A 17,010-nucleotide genomic window follows, 5' to 3' on the forward strand; every position below is an offset into this window, starting at 1 on the left:
AAGTTTACTGTTTACTCACGGTATCCAGTTGAAAACATCAATCCCGCTACTACATGTATGGAAACGACAAGTATGTGCATGTCGTGTTTATCCATTCAAAGCTCGTTGTAGACGGTAAACAGGAAGTTTAAATATCAAATATTTATTTTTTTTGGATGACTTTAAAGACTTTATGACATAGTTGTCAGTTCAATTCTATACATGCCAATCACTAACAAGGTTCAATGTATGCATTTCTGTTATTCTTTCGAGTGTCGAAGTTCAATTTACATGTTATTCCTTCGGGTCAACGCGTGTTTGTCAACATTTGTCAATGTACGACGGGTGGTTCGTGTCGTATTCAAACGCTTATATAAAAGATAAATAATCATTGTAAAACTTCGCTTGACTATGATTGATTGATTGTATCTTGCTTAACACGTGCTCGAGAATTTTTCACTCATATGGAGACGTCACTAAAACCGGTGAAGTGCTTCAAATTTTGGCCTATGCTCGGCGCTTACGACCATTGAGCAGTGAGGGTTCTTTAGCGTGCCACAACTACTGTGACACGGGACATTTACACTTGATGGCGAGCGTTTGGGGATGGAACTGTCACTACCTATTTTAACGACTTAGGTTTGTCGCGGCCGGTATTCGAACCCCGGCCTTCCGCATGCGGGGCGAACGCTCTAACCTCTCGGCCACAACGGTGGTTCGCTTGACTATGAGGTAGGACAGTACACGATCATTAATCCATTCCCATGACCTTCTGTCTTCAAAGGATTTAATCAGGTCAAGGGCCACTTCATTTTTAATGGTTATTTATTCATCATTGTTTTCTCGACTTGCTTTTGCACTAAATACATCAAGGAACTGAGCAGACAACAAAACATAGGAAATGTTTATCAAAATGAGATATTACTACTGGTGATACAATCTGAACGAGATAATTCTCTCCATAACGCATTTTTTCTATATTTTAAATAATCTGCAAGCATTCTCATATGGTGTATATTTCCTTTTTCTTTTAAGTTAAAGTATGGGCCAGAGGCAAAGTTTTATAAAACTTCTTATGGTGGCATGATACACTGCACACTGTAAACTCAGACCAGTTTTAGCAGTTGAGTTATCTGCCCCTGAATCGCGTTTATTTCTAAATGGATATCCACATTGATAATCATGAGATGTTACCAACCAGAGTTTCATAACGACAGAGACTCTCGGATTTTCCTTCATGATATCAAACATATTTAATATATACAGTCGTCAAATAGTTAGCTTTGGTACAGGAATGAAAAGGCATATGTACCCAAATTAAAGATTGCCTCTACTGACTTCCTAAACTTCACAAAAACCCTCACAAAGAAAGATACATTGCTGGATCCACGAAATGTTCCACCATTAAGAATTTTTTTAGAATCCACATTTGATTTACACCACGTCTGGCATATGTAGTCGCACAGTACGTTTGAAGTTTTCCCTTCACAGCTGTTAATATTTTTGTGAGGAGCCAAGATAGAGGCTTGGTAGAACATTTACTGGATCCAGCAATGTATATTTATTTGTAAGGATTTTTATGAAGTTTACAAATCCAGGATAGGTACAGTAACTCATATACATCCGACGCATTGTGTGTAAAACTGAAGCATGTTGTTGAAGAATTTCATCTTTTGAAAGAGCAGATGGTGTATACATATGTAGGTACGATTGGTCAATTTCATTGTCTACGTATATTGTGATACTATGGTTAATGAAGGCACTGTTGATTTCACTGACACAGGAAAGTGGACTAACGCCTCTATAGTTCATAGCTGTTCTAGCGTCTGAGGTACGTCCTTAAGTATCGGACATATAATATTTCCTTACTTCATACAGATGGGACGATGACTTGTGTCTACATTTCTATCGGTTAATGAAGTATTCAGAACCCATTTGCTCTTCTGTCAGTATAGTGATGCATATACATGAAAGGTGAATATAACGAACAGTGATCAAACTCATAACTCCTATAAGCAATACAAACAAAGAGTTGGGCAAACGCGGAACCCTGGACACATCAGAGGTGGGACCAGGTTAGGAGGCGTAAGCATCTCCTGTCGACATACCATTAATTATTAACTAAATCATCCTTGTGCAACGATTGCAAGCAAATATTTAGGGGCACACTTTAAAACTCATAGTGTAGATTATAAAAACCATGTGCGTCGGAAGAGATCGCGTGGTTTGCGATACTCTATATATTGAAATTATGACGAGGTAATCATTTTGTTAAATCAAAAGATTTATTATGAACAAGGGAAGCAGAAATTATATTTCTTGCAAACCTGCAGACAAACCAAGAAGTTGTCATCAGGTTCAACCGTTTCACATATGTCTTAGGTTATACTGATGCATTTATATTTTAAAATCATTACAACTCAAGAAAAATATTAAACAAGAGTTTGTAGGTACCATCCCATTTTGCCGGCTTTGTCATTTGTCATTATCGGCTGCGATTCAGCTCGTCTGAATATTTGTACTGACGCCTTCACCGAATCTCAAAGCAGTCCTTCATAATTCATGTATTGGAATTTACATTTTAACAATTAATGTGCTCGTAGGTGATACTGCTGCTCGCTTCAAATAAGTGATTTGACTGATAAACTCACTCTAAGTCACAATTAATGCTGCAGAATTTACCGTCTAATTTTGTAAAGTCCGTTAAAAAAAATCATAAAATTTTCCTTTCAAATGATGACTTCCATAGTGCAATATTTTTTCTCCCAAACTTAAAGAGTTCCTATAGTTTTTTTTAATTGGCGATATACAAGTAGGTATGTGGAGATACTATATATCAGTAAATAAAAAACAGACTATAGGAACTCTTCAATTTCAGGAGATAAAATATTAAGTCATGGAGACCATCATTTGAACAGAAAATTTAGTGACAACTTTCATTTTACTTGGATTTGATTTGAGATGATGTTACATATTTCTGAGATTTCTGATATTCTCAGACTAATGAGAATACCTTTGGAAAACCTTTGGAAAAATTCATACGATGATTTAGAATTGTTGTCAATTATATATATATATACAGAGAGAGAGAGAGAGAGAGAGAGAGAGAGAGAGAGAGAGAGAGAGAGATTTGTCCAGAATGATATTGTGTAACAACATTGAGGAAACCCCTAGCTTTATTCTTCTCAAATGACATTTATTAAAAAGGTGTATATTTCACATATCAAAAGAAGTTTGTAATTTATTCCATGAAATTGTTTTAATCATACGTGTACATGTATATCACTGCAAAATGCTGTCATTTTATCAACTTAACAGTCCCATTATGAGTCTTTGGATCGATCTAAATCGAACACCGACAGGAATTGTTCACTTACAAGATAAACTCTCATTTCATAAGGAAATCTCCATCTGAAATGCATATATAAGTGATTAGAAGGTGTTCTAATATATCATAATTTGTTTTCCATGAATTGGCAATCGTATTAAATTATTGACAATTATTTGAATGATAGTATTGCATAGTAAGAACCTGATAAATCGAACGATTTGTAGTGAAGGACGATTTTCATCAAAATAATTGCTTAAAAACCATTGTATGAAATTGTTAAATGTCTCTTATGAATGATTTGGAATGTAATCGTGACCGAACCGTTTAATGTTTCACGTTTTTTAAACCATTTAATTGAACCACAACAGCAATTGAAATATCATTGCTGTCATTTGAAATGTATTTTTGCTTCCATGTGTAATTTTCTGAGCAATACATAGTTAACTTTACTTAGATTGAGGCATATTTTATAGTACAGCATGTTACATGCATTAGCCTTGTATTTATCAAGAGACCAGTGCACAGAGGGGGTTTATTTATGATGTAATAAACAAGGTGTTGCTTACCGTTGTCAAGTTCCCTAATATTATAAGGATTAGTATGATTGTCCCCATACCTTAGACGTAAATAGCACTGGTTTTTCCATTTTCCTAGAGACCCCGCGATAACTCGTTAACATTTTGTACACGTGTAGCACAATGACTGGACAGAGAGAATTTTGTTGTTGGAAACTGAAAATATTCTATAAATAGTTCATAATTTTCCCTCCTCTCGTATGTTCTATATTTACACCATACCGCTATGTTTAAAGCTGTGTTACATCATATTTTAAAAGAACATCACGCCACGTTTAGCGAGATTGTTATACAAATACTCTGATATCAGTTCATGCGATTGTATATGCACTGGTCAGCTTAGAGACGACGACACGCTCCCTCTTTAGAAACCGAGGTTAAAATACTTTAGTTTCGTTATTGAAAATTAAAAGACAAGGATCGATTTGGTGAGACACAAGGTAAGCATATCTGTATTTGAAGTTTATATTTCAGTCTTGAAATATCAAAAAATATACTTTGAATTTAGAGAATCAATGTAACAGAAAATTAGCTTCATTCATGCAAAAATGCAGAAGTCTTTTTTCGTGTCTGTACTAAATAAATGCATGTAAATCCAGTTAGTCAAAGAATTAACGCAAGAAGTCGGGCCTAGATTGCGTTTTAAATGTGGAATTATTCCAAGAATTACGGGGTTTTTTTTTTTTACAACCAGGCGGTGATCATGCATATCGATGCTGTTTGTTCCAATATTATGATATGTTGTGGTAAATCAAGTTGTAAATATAATGTACATGTCGTTGAATATTAATATACGGTGAACCTTGTCTCATTCGGCTTGATGCATCGGGAGAGAAATGTTTTGTTACACAGAATTCACAGTATGTCGAAATAAACACTGTACAAAGCAATTAAATATGAAATTTCGAATGAAATAAAGGTCAGAATGGGTAGAGAAATATATAGCACAGGTGTCAGATTATTCAGTTTTTACTGTATGTTGCTTGTGATTGCAAAACGAATTCTATGTGCAAGTACAAGTAAATTTTATTTAGTCTGTAAAATTACATTCTCTAAAATGTTATTGAATACACCTTGAACATATTGTCTAATTGCATTTTCTATCTCATTAGCTATTATTGATTGATTGATTGAATATTCAACGTCCTTCTAAAGAATTTTTCACTCATATGGAGAAGTCATCTTTGCCGGTGAAAGGCTGCAAAATTTAGGCCTACTATGTTTGGCGCTAACGGCCTTTGCGCAGGGAGGGATCTTAATCGTGTCACACCTACTGTGACACGGGGCCTCTGTTTTTGCGGTTTCATCCTAAGGACCGCCCCATTTAATCGCCTCATACGACAAACAAGGGATACTGAGGTTCTATTCTAACTGGGATACCCACGGGATCATGAGCTATTAATTTTTCATTTATCTATTTTATTTGTTTGGCTACTTCCGATAACAGTATTTAAATCATGAGTTCCTCAAACAAATTTTGGCTGCATTTTGAAAACTTTATATTGAATGTTCATTTTGTATGTACATGCTACTTTTGATTAGAAATTCTGACTCAGATTCTTATATAAAATTGTTCCCAACAAAATATATTTATTAGGATTTAGTACTATATATTCTAATGACCGTACCCATCAGTTATTTTCCTGTCAACGCATCCCTTGCTACAACAAAAATCGTGATAATGGTTTGAAATGTAAAACTTATACGGTACCAATTTTGATGCACCAGATGCGCATTTCAACAAATAATGTATCTTCAGTGATGCTCAACCGAAATGTTTGAAATCCAAAATAAATATGAAGTTTTGGAGCTAAATATAGCTAAAAACAGCGTGCCAAAAAAGTGGAACCAAATTCGTCCAAGGATAAGAGCTATGCACGAGGGAGATAATCCTTAATTTTGAAATGGATGTCTAAATTTTATAACAGCAATTAAATATACATCCGTATTTTAAAGCTAGTAACGAAGTACTAAGCTACTGGGCTGTAGAGACCCTCGGGGACTAACAGTCCACCAGCAGAGGCCTCGACCCAGGGGTCATAATGTAAAACTTATACGGTACCAATTTTGATGCACCAGATGCGCATTTCAACAAATAATGTCTCTTAAGTGATGCTCAACCGAAATGTTTGAAATCCAAAATAAATATGAAGGTTTGGAGCTAAATATAGCCAAAAACAGCGTGCCAAAAACGTGGATCCAAATTTGAAAGACGATAAATGAATAAATAATTAAATGCATTGGTACAAAACTACATGTATTATGTTAGATTAAAAATTGATTCATCGATCTGCAGAGATATTTTGTTGATAATAAAATTTTGAAATATATTATGAACATCATTAAATCGTAAGACTCCGATAACCCAACCTCTCTATCGTATACTTGTTCTCAATGGAACGTTTAGGATGTCGACGTCAAAACGTTACTCTATTTGTATCTGATCAGAATAATCAAATAATATTAATATAATATATAAAAGATTATTATTAAATTCTATTTCACCGTTTTCCCATAACAAAGATGGTTGTGTCACTCACTACTTATATATGAATGCAAGCAATAAATACACGTATATACCTTCTTGATATCTCTATTACTTTGATTATTGCAACTAAGTGTGTATTCATAATTGAATATGTGCATGTAGTGACCTTGTACCATATGGGAGAAGACTTATTGCCTGTTGCCTAATCTTATTTCATGTTATACAAAATAAAATATGTTTGAATTAAATCTAGTTAAACATCACATGTGACATTACTGCCCCCTAAACCTATTTATATTTGTATGTCTCCTTGATAAGAAGAGTAATTATGTGATTTCTAAAAAGGTTTAAATTTTATAATATTGTGATATTTACTATGTCTTATATTGGCCTGATTAGATTACATAACGAGTGATGCAGGACCGGAGTTCCGGGTTCTATCGATGATTGAACCAATGAATTAGATTTCCTTTCATAGTAGTACGCCGTCTTTGCATGCGCTCTTTCACGACACACGTTTTTCAAAAACATTTGAACCAAAGTTCACATTTACTTATCTCTGCAACCACGAATAGAGTTGAATAGTAGTATCATAATATGGTTTTATATAGACAAATGCTTGTGTGATTAGCATGAGTGTTTAGATCGAGCTTTATATACAGTACCAACACTAATCTCTAGTTGTTTCTTTTTTCCGAATCGAAATGATGCTGCCGTTTGGAAGAGGATTCAACATGATATATATGCAAGGTGAAGATAACGAACAGTGATCAATCTCATAACTCCTACAAGCAATACAAAATAGATAGTTGGGCAAACACGGACCCCTGGACACACCAGAGGTGGGATCAGGTGCCTAGGAGGAGTAAGCATCCCCTGTTGACCGGTCACACCCGCTGTGAGCCCCATATCCTGATCAGGTAATCGGAGTTATCTGTAGTCAAAATCAGTGTGCCAAGAACGGCTTAACAATCGGTTTGAAACACGTCAGACAGCATTTGACCCAATGCGAGGTTGTATTGACGAACTAGATCGTTATAACGATCATAGAATTTGCGAAATGCTGACTTCAATCGAGACTGTTGAAATCCCTGTACCATCAACTTGTTTGTCAGTAGCTTACCTCGATTTAAAAACTGACTATACCCAGAACAAGCTCTTGCATATCGAATCAGTTGAGATATATAAACACCATATGCAGGTGATAATGGAATATATCTACACAAATGTGGGAAGTTGACGATGGAGAAGCTGAAATCATCCCGTTTTTCATACAGTTGAGTTGTTAGTTTGCCGTTAATGTCTACTTTCAATAAAATATCTAAGTATGAAGCAGAAGTGGACGACTCTGTGGTGTCCTTTATTTCGAGCTCACAGGGATATATAAAATCTTCTCTTGCTTTTAATCATGCTGCCAGCTGGATCATTTCCCCCAATATTTTCATGTATTGAAAACAATTCAAATTATAAAGTAGTTGTTGGTATGTTAGAACAGGTTTGTAATCGAGCTAGAAACGTAAAAATGAGAGTTTGTTTTGGGGATCTACGAAGGAAGAATAAAAGAAATATAGATAAATGTCTGCGAAAGGCGAATGAGCAAAAAACAAAATGCTGTAAGAGAATGTCATTGAGAAAATGATGTTTGATTGCATTCAATTATTTCATATCATATTTATCTACGATCTTGTTTGTCAATACAACCTATCATTGGGTCAAATACTGTCTGACATGTTTCATACCGATTGTTAGGCCGTTCTTGGCACACTGATTTTGACTACGGATATCTCCGTTTACCTGATCAGGATATAGGGCTCACGCCAGGTGTCACTGGTCAACAGGGGATGCTTACTCCTCCTAGGCACCTGACCCCACCCCTGGTGTGTCCAGGGGTCCGTGTTTGCCCAACTATCTACTTTGTATTGCTTATAGGAGTTATGAGACTGTTCATTATCTTCACCTTTCATTTATTTGTTTTAATTGTAAGAGAGGTGGTACCCTGTTTGTTGGAGATTTCAAATGAATGTAGTCTGTTTCATGTAATCATTATTCCGTGTTCGAAACATGGGGAAATGGTGCACTTGTGCAGCATTGAGAAGATCTAGAGAGAGACAATGATGATATGAAGAAAGTGAAGAAAGAAAACATATATATATAGCAACAATATGAGATTTTCATGGAACAGTACACCCTGTAAGAATAACAACAAGCTATGGCAATTGGAAGAAGACGCTTTCAGCGAGAACGATATACTCTACAAACGCCTTTGAGATTTTCATGTCTGACATCTTCCAAGGATGAGAATAAAACGAAATTAAAGAAATTGGAAGAAGATGCGCGAATGCTCAAAGAGGCAACAATGAGAGTAATAGTGAGTAATATACATCGATATCTTATATTCTGTTAATATCAGGATGAAAATTATTTTGACTACAGTCACGTAAGCACCATTGATATTGCCTACATAATCAGTATAAGAGTTACTGTCCTTGATTTCTTTGTATAGAATTCAAAATTGCTGTTGGTAGTATCAGACGTTTTCACACCGAAGAATGAAATTGTTGAGTTTGCTGACCACGTATAAACCATATTAGGTCACTTAGAAATCAAGTAACTAATAATCTAAAGCAGAATATATGTAATTTCATTTTAGGAATGTACATCCAAATCCCTTTCAAAGAAAATAAGGTGCATCAATCAGATGGTGTGTTGCAATTATAGCGTGAATTGCAGAGAGGTGCTTTTTCGGGAACCTTTACTACAACTATCTCCAAAGATTTGGTTTAGTGGTATTGGCGGCTTCGTTAGGAATCAGTAACCCTCATTGATACTTGTATATTTGTATCGCTATTGTGAGGTAAGAAGATATTGCAATTTAGTTTCATTAAGAATGGTAATCACTTTGTTCTAGGTATGTGGATCGTTGATGAAAGTATCGTACATCGAATGACTTGTTCCAGGCACATTATCTTGCCTCTAGTATATCATTGTGTTCGTGTTTGCCCAACTCTATATTTTTTATTCATTATAGGAATTATGAAATTGATCGTGATCTTTTCATGCATGTTTATTGTTATTTAGATCGAATTATCCTATTCTAAGGTTACCCGGAAAGCCGATTCTACCCAGTATATAAGTTAATTTGGAAAATATTGGGTAAAACATCTATATTGATTTAATTAAAAAGTGAAGATAACGAACAGTGATCAATCTCATAGCTCCTATAAAAGTGAAGATAACGAACAGTGATCTATCCCATAACTCCTATAAAGGTGAAGATAATGAACAGTGATCAATCTCATAACTCCTATAAAGGTGAAGATAACGAACAGTGATCAATCTCATAACTCCTATAAAGGTGAAGAAAACGAACAGTGATCAATCTCATATCTCCTATAAAGGTGAAGATAACGAACAGTGATCAATCTCATAACTCTTATAAAGGTGAAGATAACGAACAGTGATCAATCTCATAACTCCTATAAAGGTGAAGATAGCGAACAGTGATCAATCTCATAACTCCTATAAAGGTGAAGATAATGAACAGTGACCATTCCATAACTCCTATAAAATGTGCACTATTAAGAGAAGAGCAAACGAGGACTCTTGGACATAACAGTACCTCAAATGAAACTAGCAGTATATTGTGATTCTAACCCAGTGTCACCATTTTGTCATTTATTAATTCTTTGAAGCATATTCTGTTATATCCGACTTATAACTACGGTTTGTTTGTTTTACTTTCATAGGTGACAGATGTCAACAGTTAATTACCTTGGAAACCTAGGTATAGACCACTATGATGCGATCATTGATAAGGATATCCCGAAGAACTCAAGTAAATTTATGCCACTTGAAGGGAAGTTTTCAAACTTCGTGTGATGGACCCCATCCAAAACGAAGCTCCACATAGATGTCGTTTGATCTTATCAAACGCAATATTTTATGACATAGCAATACAGACTATTTTATTATGACAAATATAGCATATCGCTGGTAGAATACCAATCACCGCCACTTGTTGATATTTACCGATTTATGCAATTCATATACAAGGTATGTTATATTTTTTCACAATAAAAGTTATCAAAAGTTGTAGTTGTATCAAATCAGACATGAGACCAAAGTTGCGGTCCTGTGCAAAACAAAAATATCTTTTTTCGTGGATTTGACAGCCGGGTGTAGGTAACAGTTATGTCCATCCTTATCGTAACTACAACCGGCATCATTTCTCTATAAATATTCATTTTGTTTGTTTATAATACATGTACGTCCTGTCGAGAATATATTTATTTTGTGACTTTGCGTGTGTTTATATTACCTGTAAGGAGCAAATCAAACGAGAGAGAGAGAGAGAGAGAGAGAGAGAGAGAGAGAGAGAGAGAGAGTTATGTAAACAAACTTTTCCAGAACTGCCAGTTATCACAAAAATCCACTTATTTGTTATTTTCATATTTAGTATATTTACTTGTCTTATACATAATCTTAATAGAAGACATCAATCCAGTCAAAAGGAGACTCATGCCTGCACAGTGATCATTATTATGTAATAGTTTGTTTGAAGCGCAATTATTATTTTTATTATACTATACGATGTATCCACAGATTATGAAAGTAAGTTTTTGAACAAGTAAAATGTAACTCAGTTTTATGTAATAGTTTGTTTAAAGAGCAATGGTATTTTTAGTATACGATGTATCTACAGATTGTGAAATAAATCGTTTTTGAACAAGTAACATGTAACTGAGTCTTAGGTAGAGAACAAGTCTCAAAATTGTCCAAAAAGTTTGGAACATTTTCACATAGCACAGAAGGAACGTGCATTGCTGTTTACAAGATGTATCTTGCGTAATATATAGGATATTTAACTCGATCATTCTTTGTATGGAAAGGCGTCATCAAAAGGTTTATTGTACAAAATCTTTAAATAGAAAATTGATATACAGGCAACTGTTCTTCACATTAAGTGCACTTAAATTGTTGTTCATGTGAAATTCTTGTGAACCTTTTATGTGACATTAACGTTAGAATATTCACATGAATTTTACATCAACAGCAATTCACGTGACATGCACATTTATATTTTCAAATGAATTTCACGTGAAAAGTGATTTATGCAAAATTCACCCAGAACAATTTCATACGCATTTCACGTGAAAAGCGATTTAAGTTAAAAATTTCAAAAGAAAAGCAATTAACGTGGAATTTACGCTAAAATTTGACTGCGAATTTTATGTGAAAGAAGTTTCACGGTATATTTCAAGGGAAAAAAATTAACATTTTAAGTATATCTAAGGAATTGGTTACATGGGAAGACCTAGAACAAAATTTATATAAGGGCAATGGGTTGTAACAAATTTGTATTTCTTTCTTCCCATGGAGGAGAGTTAAGCCCAAAATTGCAAATTAAGAAAGAGACAATATTTGTTAAAGATGTTCAATCAGAAGGGGATTGGGTTGTTACCCCGTGATGCCCTCTGGACAAATCCGCCAATTGGTTAAGAAATTGCTCACAATCTACATTCATAAAAAAACTTTTTAATGTAATTTCTCATTGATAAAGATCAGGCATTTTCTAAAATTTGCCATCACACTTTGAATATAAAAATGAACTTGCATTGTTGTTCCATTTACAGTGTAAATTTACGCGAATATTTTTTTCCACGTGTTTGTGATCGCGGTATATCAGTGGTATAGCGATCACTTCGTAACCGAGACGTCTTGACTTCGAGTCACGTTCTTACCATGGCCGCTTCAAACCTAAGATCTAAAAATAGGTAATGGTTGCTCCTTCACGAAATGCTATGTATTTAGACGTGTAAATCCCGTCTATTTCGGCTATGAGTTTAAAAAACAAAGGTCCCGTGTTGCAACAGGCGTTGTCACACTGCCCTGGACGCTAAATATAGGTATAGATTTGTGGTACTTCACCTACAGCTGGTGACGTCTAATGCGAGTGAATAATTTTCGGCGGGACGTAAAACAATCAGTTAACAATCAATATTTCCATATACGATTTCTCTCATTTTCCCTTATCATTTTCTCTTAATTTTTGTACTCCTGATTAAGATATGTAAATTCAGTTGTTTACTAAGGAACTATTTCATGTTCGCACCTATCTAGGTGCACTGGGGCTATTTACATACATCTGATCTGAAGGTAGTCTTGTCTGTGCTGATGGGGGAAAATGGGAAACTGCTGTGCACAGTTTTGATTATTCACTGTCGGCAGAAACTTGTCCGATACGTAATTTGGGATACATTTTAATGCCCCCCCCCCCCCTATGCTGAACGCTGTGATACCTTGGAAGCTAGTGTATGCTTAAAAATACTGGGAACTGATACACGCATATAAAGTTGAAAATATATGTATGTTATATGTATTCATTATGTGGAATTTGTAGAACATTAATCAAAAGGAATACGCATATTTCTAGCATTCATAATAAAACGAAAAATATAAATGATCCTTAAAATTTAATCAATGTTCATAAGATTTAGATAAATCATTAACTTAACACTTAAGTCAGATTATGGGCATATTTACGAGACTGGTGTCACACTCGAATGAGCCGTCTGACGTCTGCAGGTCTACAATGCTCACAGGATCTTGGTAAGATGAAATGGAGTCTATATTGTTACCGGCCGCCAGAAGCGGTTGGTTATATGATATGCGAGTTTTAAGAGGTTATGCGTTTGTACGGGATTGATACTCTATGTAATATTTAAAAAAAAATAGAAACATATCTTTATAAGAATTATTTCTAATTGTATTAATGCTTCTTATTAAAAACGTATTTTGTTTGTTTTTGACAATTGAAACAAGGTTTGAAGCATTGTTTCATCCAATCCTGACCACACAGAGTCGTTTTGATGTTCGTCTGGGATTACATTGTACCGAAGGTGATCGACATAATCTTAAACAAGGATAGATTCAAATAAATCTTTATATACTTTCTTTATTTTATTTTTTTTACAGATATTCATTAACAATTATCAAAGTATGTAAAGGGTGTTAAGAAAATTCGTTCCGTTTGTAGATTTAAAAAAATAAATAGAAAAACGAAATATTTTGTAACACTGTAGAATTGTTTTTCATTATATCGGTAGTTATCTTTCCTATGTGCACTCTCTTGTGTTACTATGAAGTGATGTAAACATAATCTCTGTTGCGTCATGAAATAAATATGCCGAGTTCGTTAAAAAAGCAGACTTCCTGTCAAGTGTCGATACAATTAATGAACGAGCTCGAGCTTTGGCTTTATTAGATGCAGGATTAAGTGTGAAGGGTGTGGCTAAGCAACTATGTAAAAGTGAGCGATGGGTAACAAAGTCGAGACGAAGGTGAGAGCAAAATAAACAACTAACCGATCAACCGAGATCCGGTCGGCCATGGAAAATAGTGGGGGTAGTAAAGAAAAGAGTTGAGAACATAAAATACAAAAGAGGAAAATCAGCAAGAAAATGCAGTAAGGAACTTAAGAACTCAGGCTTTAATGTAAGTCATGTAACTGTTTATAATTGTTTGCGAAACGTTAAAAATGGAAGGCATTGAAAAGATCAAGAAATCAACTACTGACAAAAAAAAACAAAGGCAGAAGAGATTGAAATTTGCTCGTGATCACATGCATTTGACGGCTGAAGACTGGGAAAACTACATCTTTAGTGGTGAATCTACAAAATATTTGTTTCATGTTCCGAACAGACAGGATGATGTTGTATGGGGGTCCCAGCCAGATGAGGTTCCAGACGTAAGCTGTGTCAAGTGAAGCGCTAAAGACATGATATGGGGTGCGATGGGAGTTCAAGGTTTGTCCGAACTTCACATTGTTCCAGCCAGCAAAACTATTAATGCTGATTATTACGTGAATAAAATTCTTCAAAAAGAACTACAACCTGCTCTGAATCGACAGAAAAACTGGTAGGATTGAGGAACGAAAGTTGGTTCAATATCCAGGACACGCTACGTTTGTTCAAGATGTACCGACACCTCACACTGCCCTCCTCACACATAATTGGTGTGAAAATAATTTACCAAACTTTATTTCGAAAGAAGAATGGCCAGGCAGTTCCCCAGACCTAAATTGTATACAAAATCTTTGAAGTATTCTGGACAGCGAGGCGTACAAGGATCCGCGCCTAACAATGATGTGCCATTTACGCCGCCGACTTCAACATGCATGGAGGGAGATACCTCAGAAACATTTGATTTCTTTAATTCATTCAATGCAAACATAAATAAAAATGTATTGAAAAACAAAGCTGGACTGTCTGGTTATTAAAAACATAAAAACTTTTATATGAATTGTTTATAAATAAGTTTAGGCGTGATGTGAATCATGAAACGAACTTTCTTAACACCCTTTATATTAACCCTTTCTTGAGTAAACATTTAACAAAAACGTTTTAAATTCAATTTCCTTGATACCTAGAAAAGTATGACATAGCTCTCTCAGCTTTCTAATGAAACTTAGATCATTTGATCCGTTCACTGACTATCGCTACACAAAGGTAGATTAGTAAGTGAGCGAATCAAATTATCTAATTTTAATGAGATTGCGTTTTCAGTAAACATGCAGAAAACGCCTTTTACATTACGCCTAGAGCTATATAAGATATTCACCACAACAACCATCTGTCATCTTCGTGTGAAACCAGGAACACCGTGGAGTGTCACCTTTGGCTAGTGAAGATTGATTGATTGACTATTGTTTAACGTCCCGCTCGAGAATATTTCATTCATATGGAGACGTCACCATGAAGGTGAAGGGCTGGGGTCATCCTATTGATTTGCAAGCATCCTCATGATAGCCCCGAGGAACAAAGTTTTGTATTTGAATTCCTATGGAAATATCCTCAAAAATATTTTTTTCTTTAGAGTAACAGTGCCATGATTAGTCGTATTGAAATGCAAGCATCACTAGGTAGTACAGATTCAGGTTTGTCCAAATCATGGCCCCGGGGTTGTACAATGGGGCCTCAATAAGGAATCAAAGTTGTACATGGTAATATGCAAGGTGAAGATAACGAACAGTGATCAATCTCATAACTCCTACAAGCAATACAAAATAGATAGTTGGGCAAACACGGACCCCTGGACACACCAGAGGTGGGATCAGGTGCCTAGGAGGAATAAGCATCCCCTGTTGACCGGTCACACCCGCCGTGAGACCCATATTATTTTGACACTCAATGATACTCGTGTGTTTATTGTCTCTTTTCATTTAGTTCTTATCTGTATGTATATAAATTGTGATATTTCCATGCTTTGTGATATATTATGTTCTCGATATGTATATATGTTATAGACAGGACCACAATGTAAACTAGTTTAAACAACTAATTGTGCAATCCTGTATAAATAAAGGATATTATTATTATTATTATCATTATATCCTGATAAGGTAAACGGAGTTATCCGCAGTCAAAATCAGTGTGCCAAGAACGGCTTAACAATCGGTATGAAACACGTCAGACAGCATTTGACCCAATGCGAGGTTGTATTGACGAACTAGATCGTTATAACGACCATAGAATTTGCGAAATGCTGACTTCAATCGAGACTGTTGAAATCCCTGTACCATCAACTTGTTTGTCCGTAGCTTACCTCGATTTAAAAACTGACTATACCCAGAACAAGCTCTTGCATATATATGGAGAAACTGTCTTCTCAAGGCCAGCAAGGTCGTGATTAGTCATTAATACGCAAGCATTATCAGATAGTGCAGATTTTAAGTCATTCAAATCATGGTCCAGGAGGGTAAGATGAGACGACAATAGGGGTATTTTATTTACAAGACAACATATAATGAAATTAATCTGCATCACTGATACTTGTTCTCACACAAAATTAATATTTTATACGGTCAGCTAAATAAAACGAATTATTTGCGGTCCTTTCTTTTAAGCTTGTGTCAAATATTTCTTGTGTGGTTGCGTTCCACATTTATGTCTGTCAGTTTATGCCGTTAAGCACCTTACGATAACTTGTTAAAGCCGCTGTACAAATCTCTGTATTGTATTGTTGTATTTATGTCTGTCAGTTTATGCCGTTAAGCACCTCACGATAACTTGTTAAAGCCGCTATACAGATATCTGTATTGTATTGTTGTATTTATGTCTGTCAGTTTATGCCGTTAAGCACCTTACGATAACTTGTTAAAGCCGCCGTACAGATCTCTGTGTTGTATTGTTGTATTTATGTCTGTCAGTTTATGCCGTTAAGCACCTCACGATAACTTGTTAAAACCGCTGTAGAGATCTCTGTATTGTATTGTTGTATTGTGATACACAAGGAGATTTATTTACAGTGTCGTGAACATGGTGTTGTTTACCGTCGTTGTGTACCCTAACATTGTACGAAATAGAAATGGAAAAACCAGTGCTATTTACGTCGCCATACACCCTAAATTAGGAAAAGGGGTTTACCTTCATGTTCCCAAAATAGAAACTGGGACATTAGTCATGACATCCTTCGCATAGCGGTGCATTGAATAATTCTAGTATGGTGCGGTATCTTTTCCTTTGATCTTAGTAATACTTTAATTCAGTCTTACAGGTCAAATATCAGGCTATGCACAAGGGTAGCTCAATGTTTCAATAAACTAAACTAATAATTCCGTTAAATACAATGAATTATAA

General features: G+C 35.2%; 1 protein-coding gene and 1 long non-coding RNA gene across 2 annotated transcripts in view; one reads left to right on the top strand and one right to left on the bottom strand.

Annotated features, from left to right (window-relative positions):
• LOC125669163 (receptor-type tyrosine-protein phosphatase epsilon-like) overlaps positions 1 to 17,010 on the bottom strand; it is a 343,285-nt gene that overhangs the window by 256,832 nt on the left and 69,443 nt on the right. The gene's annotated exons all lie outside the window — the stretch shown is intronic.
• Positions 8,610 to 10,309, top strand: LOC130054363 (uncharacterized). The gene is made up of 3 exons (XR_008802673.1): positions 8,610 to 8,741; positions 9,024 to 9,227; positions 10,120 to 10,309. It is a non-coding gene; the product is annotated as an uncharacterized LOC130054363 (long non-coding RNA).

This window comes from Ostrea edulis, chromosome 4 (genome assembly GCF_947568905.1).
Source record: "Ostrea edulis chromosome 4, xbOstEdul1.1, whole genome shotgun sequence".
In the NCBI taxonomy this organism is placed as follows: Eukaryota; Metazoa; Mollusca; class Bivalvia; order Ostreida; family Ostreidae; genus Ostrea; species Ostrea edulis.